The 6,000-nt window shown below is 39.3% G+C and overlaps 1 pseudogene; it reads right to left on the reverse strand.

Annotated features, from left to right (window-relative positions):
* Positions 1 to 543: 543 nt before the first annotated feature.
* Positions 544 to 4,608, reverse strand: LOC147517558 (tubulin alpha-1 chain-like; annotated as a pseudogene).
* Positions 4,609 to 6,000: the final 1,392 nt, after the last annotated feature.

Consider the following 6,000-nt stretch of genomic DNA (forward strand, 5'->3'; position numbering starts at 1 on the left):
AACAGATATTCCTATTAGCCCGGCTTTTAGCACTATCTATTTATGAAAATTTGATGCACAAAACAAGGAAACACGAAAAATATATATATATATATATATATATATATATATATATATATATATATATATATATATATATATATATATATATATATATATATATATATATATACAAACATTATAGTTCACTCATAACAATGAGAACATATATTTAATTTGTCCAAATGAAGACCAAGTCAGAAGAAATTTTATCAAAGGCAACTGATAGGGAACTTGGAACTATAATTAACAAACAAAGTCTAAAGGACCTCAAAAGAACGTGCTATTTTCAGACAAATGAGAAAGGCTATAGCACCAATCTAATTGATTAACAAGTTTGACTAACTGTAGCACATAAAGATTCAAGGGAACCTAAAACTGGTTTCACTATTAGGGTTGTTTGGTTCAAAAAATTATTTTTTCATTACTTTTTTTTTTACCAAGCAAGCAATATAGTATTAGCACATGCCATTATCAGTCACATTCCAACATCAAAGGCACTAATTTTGTTCCTAATTATTATGAAATCCGAAAGAAACCATAGATCACATACCAAGGACACAAAAGACTAGAACAAAAACCAAGCTAGACTGTCCACTCAATACTCATCACCTTCATCACCATCGTCACCCTCTGCAAATTCGGCCCCAACTTCTTCATAATCCTTCTCCAGTGCAGCCAGATCCTCACGGGCTTCAGAGAACTCTCCCTCACCAACATACCAATGGACAAATGCACGTTTTGTATACATAAGATCAAACTTGTGGTCAATTCGAGAGAACACCTCAGCAACACTGGTGGAGTTAGAGATCATGCAAACAACTCTCTGAACCTTCGCAAGGTCACCCCCAGGCACTATTGTTGGTGGCTGGTAGTTGATACCACACTTGAACCCAGTAGGACACTAGTCAACAAACCTGAATGGTGCGCTTTAGTCTTGATGGTGGCCACAACAAAGATTTACATCCTTGGGCACAACATCACCTCTATACATCAGACAGCAGGCCATGTACTTTCCATGGCGGGGATCACATTTAGCCATCATAGGCGAGGGCTCAAAGGCATTGTTAGTTATCTCAGCCACCGAAAGCTACTCGTGGTATGCCTTCTCAGCCGAGATCACAGGTGCATAAGAGGGAAGCATGAAATGGATCCTAGGATAAGAGACCATATTGGTCTGGAATTCAGTGACATCCACATTAAGCGCACCATCAAACCTCAGAGAGGTAGTCAAATAGAAAGCTAATTACTTTAGGATTAAGGCATGATTGAATACTGATATTTAATTATTTAAAAGCTAGTTTTAAGCTTTTAACGAAAAAATAGAGTTTTCAGAGAAGCATGTTGAGAATTTCAGACGTGAACACAGTTATAAGTCATTAATCAATAAAAAAAAACATATGCAAACAAGAACAATCAGACCACATGACAGTCGCTTCACTAAAAAAAACACAAACCAAAAGTAAAAATCGTACCTTTTGCAGCAACTAGAACCAAACTTGCAACTGAATCAGACCAAGCAAACCCTACATCATAGTGGAGTAAAATAGCGAGAGAGAAGTAATTGAACAGAAGAGGTGGAAGAGGATGAATGACTTACAAACAACAAACAAAGCAGTGAAAGATTGAAAGAGAATAAAGATATTTGAGAGTGAGTGATAGAGATTTGAGAGAGATTTACTTGAGATCAAGAGAGAGAATCGATGAAAGAGAGTTTCTTTCCTTAAGGAGAGTTGTGAATTAGTGAGAGCGCGAGTTTTTTCTTGAATCTCTCTTTCATAAATTCCCAAATTTCTAATTTTTTTGTTTTTTTTTAAACTGTTCACAATTTCACAGTGCATATATGTCGTAAGAAAATAACTAAACACCGTTACAAATTAATTCAATTTTAATAAAAAATCATTGTAACAGTTTATCATCATTCCTTACGGTATTAAAGTGTGAGGGACTCTCTCACGTTAAAAAACTGTTACTAATTAAAAAAAGTTAGCGTTACTAATTTCCTATTTTGGTGTAGTGACCATGAAAACCACTACAACGTCAATGTTGCACCATGAAAACCACTGCAACATCAATGTTGTACTATGAAAAATCAATAGAATGGATGGTTTGCTATGAAGAAAAGATAAGAATGACAAAATAGGAATGGAAAGATGATAATGGAAAGAGAATAAGTGTTTTGAGTGAGAGAAAAAAGATTTTTGGCTATTATTTTCACCACATGCCACGTCACTGTGTCTTGACTGTGTCATTTTTCCTTTGTTAGTGTAGTATTACTCGAGTTTCATAGTATGTTTTATTCCAAAATTTAAACATTTTTGTGACACTTGATATGATCATGGTTTAAGTAATATATTAGCATTTGTGTTGTTAAAAATAGAAAAGTAAAAATTGAGTGCAAGAATGTCACTCGGCATCCAGCAATAAATTTATACTGAAAGAACCCCCCATCCCCAAAAAATAATAATAATAATAAAATACTATCACTTAGAGTATAACACACCTCCTTCGAGTCATTGAACTTAGAATCAGTCTATATATATATATAACCTAGCACCTCACTCATGTCACTGAAAATTATATAATAAGTTCCCATTATTAATTAAAATTAATATCCAAATAACAAAACTACACATACAGTAATAGATGATATATAGATATATATGTTCGAGCGACCAGTTTGAAGACTTATAAAAACCAATACATAGCACAATTCACATACTTGTCTAACGACTGCACGAGTAACACAGTTTGTCCTAAGGCGGAATTTTCCCCGTACACCCAATAAAACTTCGGGTTTTTTTTTGTTGTTGTTTGGGGTAAAAAATAAAACTTGTGTTGTAAAGGTTGTATTTTGTTAACCTTACTGGTGTAGGCAATCTTTGGGGAGAAAGGTGTTTAAGGGATTGAATTGACCGAGTTTGTATGGACGAACTGCCTACGTATCAAGTTCTCTGCTGGGGGGGAGACTTGAATCAAGTCAGACGTAGTTCATCATCCTCTTTATATAGGTAAGATGCTCATGCCTCCAGCTCTCCTGCGTAAGGTCAGGTTCAGGTCTCCTCTTTGTTGGCTAACCATAATGGCAAGTTATGGAGAATCAATGAGATGTGTGCCTGAAGTTGTGGTCATGAAAGTCATAATAATGACATACATTACAGACCGTTATGGAACGGAATGAGCGAGAGTGATAGAGGTCACTTCTGACTTAGATCGTCTATTTGACTTGAGTCACTATGAAGCGAGCTCGTAGGACGAAGTTGAAGATCGCTTGATTTGAACAGGTCGCTTGCCTGAGTTGGTTCACTATGAAACGAGCTCTGAGGACGAGAATCGGAGGTTGGTTGGTTGTTCTATTTATGCTGGACATGTGCTTGATATTCATTGGATGTGAATATTATTTTCTCATATAGCCCCATCTCAGTAGGTCACTATGTGCAAGGGAGGGACCTGCTGAGAGAGATCGATATTGCGTGTTTGGCACATGTGTGGATGTGAACAGTTGTGAGCAGAAATAGCAACTCCCTCATTTTGTGGGATTCGAAAAGACGCTACAGAAGGATACATGGCTGTCTAGGGCTATTGTGTAATGATGGTTTGTTTTGGAGAACTGAACTGGTATCTTACATAAAACGCTTCTTGGGAACTGAAGAGTTGTTGGCATCTTCATTTTTCAGAGTTTGCACAAGGTTTTCAATACTTAGGTTAGTTCTCTGCCATTTTTGTTTTTCTTTCTTGCTTTGAAGGTTCATTGTTTGTAGTCTCATTTAGGTCTTTGATTTGTAACCAAAAGAGAGAGAAAGTAAACATGTCTGATTCAGACGATACTCACTCTGATAAAATGATAGAGGAGTCGTTAAGGTTTGAAAGTGAGGGGGAAGAGGTAAAATACGATTCTGTCATTGCTATAGTGAGTAGTTCTGGTCGTGACAAGGTCTCCGTATCAAATGGGTTGCCCCCTAAGATTATAAATAAGCGTGTTGTTAACAACTTTGTAGATTTAAGGGAGGCTTTTGATATAAACGTAAGCAACCTAGAGATACATGAACTGGGAGAAGATGTGGACGTTTTTAGCAACGTGTTCATGCCACTAGATTTTAGGGTAGTTGTATGTGAGTGGCAGTTGCGAGCTGGCTTGATGATTCCATTCTCGAAGCTTACTTGTGATTGTTTGAACTTCTGTGAGAAATCGCCTTGCTAGTTCGTTGGCAACAGCTGGCGGCTCCTTAAGGTTTTTGACCTGTTGAACGAGAGTGGAGATTATAACATCCAACTCGATAATATTGTTGAGCATTTCGCTGTGAAGCGATCTCGTGCTAACAACTTTAGCCTATAGATGCGGACGAAGAAGTCAAGTGTTATGGACAGTGTAAGCAACGAGCCATGGGAGAAAAGGCCGTTGTTGCTAATTGGGAATTAATGTACATCTGGTTTTAGTGTCCAGACTAGGGTTTGTAATTTTGCTGGTATGTCGTAGTTTTAATTGTTGTGTATTGGGAAATATGCCCTGTGTTTGAACTAATCTTTGAATTGGTTTATTGCATAGGTCGTTATTATGAGAAGGACCATTCGTTTTGTGATCAAAATGTTTGCCTGTCTTAGTCGATTTGAGAAACATAGGAAGCTTCCTGAAGTAGCGAGTTATTTCGTTAAGAGGGGAGGGCAAGAGATAAGGGCGAAGAGGAAGATTTAGAAGAAAAGGGCACGTGGTCAAGCTGATCGGGGGTCGTCAACTGAATCTATGATGGATATGGGACATAGTGGCATTGTTACCAAGGAGGAGAGGAATAGGGGTAGTGGCGGGAACTCAGGATCTGGAGGTGGGTCAGTGAGGCGACCTGTTCAAGGTGAAGGCGGTGATGGCATGGGGGTCATTCCTTTGGATAGGATGAGGGAGGGCTCACCGCTAGACTTGGAGGAGATCGGCTTTGTGGCTCGTCGGCCGAGTAGCCTGGGGAAGCGGATGGCAGATGAGCCTAACCCTAAGGTCGTCAAGCTGGCCAGAAATGTTGAACGATCTGTTGGTAGTTGTTCTAGTCCTGCAATAGAGCGATCTGGAGGGAAAAGGGTTACGAGGTCGACACGGGGGCTCGACTTGAGTGTACCCGATCTTGATAGTTTTGAAAAAAGGTTAAATCTGGCTGGTGATGTAGGGGGTGTAAAGGGAAAGTTGTTACTAGGGACAGTGGTAAGACAGCTTCTGTGAGGAGCAAGGGTGACGACTTAGACCAACACCTCGTCTATGTGAATGAGAAGATAGGGAGGAAACATGCGGTTAAAAGATCAGACTGCAGCTTCAGGTTGGCACCCATTGTTAGTTGTCTTCTAGATGGAATTGTGTTGGATGGGGACAGAAAGGAGCTGGACGCTATAGATTTTGATGAGAACCTGAGGACGATAGATATGGCCCATTACTTGGTAAGCGGTGTGCTTTTTTGTTCCTTCTTTTCTATCTTGAAACTAGGGCTAACATTGATGTCTCTCATGCAGCTGCTCGTTAGGTACTAGAAACTAAAACAAATGGTGTAAATCAGCGAGGGTGAGAAGGGCGAGCTGGAGAGATTGAGGGAAGAATTGAGTAATGTCCAGGTTGTTCAGGAGATCAAGAAAAAGGAATTGGAAGAGCTGAAGAAGGTGTACAACGGGGTGGTTTTAGAGAATACGGCTCTGAACAACTCTGTGGAAGAGCTGAAAGAGAAGCTGGCTACTGTGACATATTATGCCAAGACATGCAAATGGGTTGCTCAGCGAGCTAAGCAGGCATATGATGGCTTGGGCCAAGACTATGATGAGTTGAGCATATGTACTTTCAATTGAAAGAGGAGCATGAAAGTGAGGCTCGAGGTACAAGTGTAATCAACGTACCTGGAGATGCTAGTAATGCTCCATCTGTCAGCGCTGTGGTGCCTTCTAAGTGACCTGAAGAGGTTGATGACGCCCTAGAGCTTCCAGCTAATGTTG

The sequence above is a fragment of the Coptis chinensis genome, chromosome 2, assembly GCF_015680905.1.
Source record: "Coptis chinensis isolate HL-2020 chromosome 2, ASM1568090v1, whole genome shotgun sequence".
Taxonomy (NCBI): Eukaryota; Viridiplantae; Streptophyta; class Magnoliopsida; order Ranunculales; family Ranunculaceae; genus Coptis; species Coptis chinensis.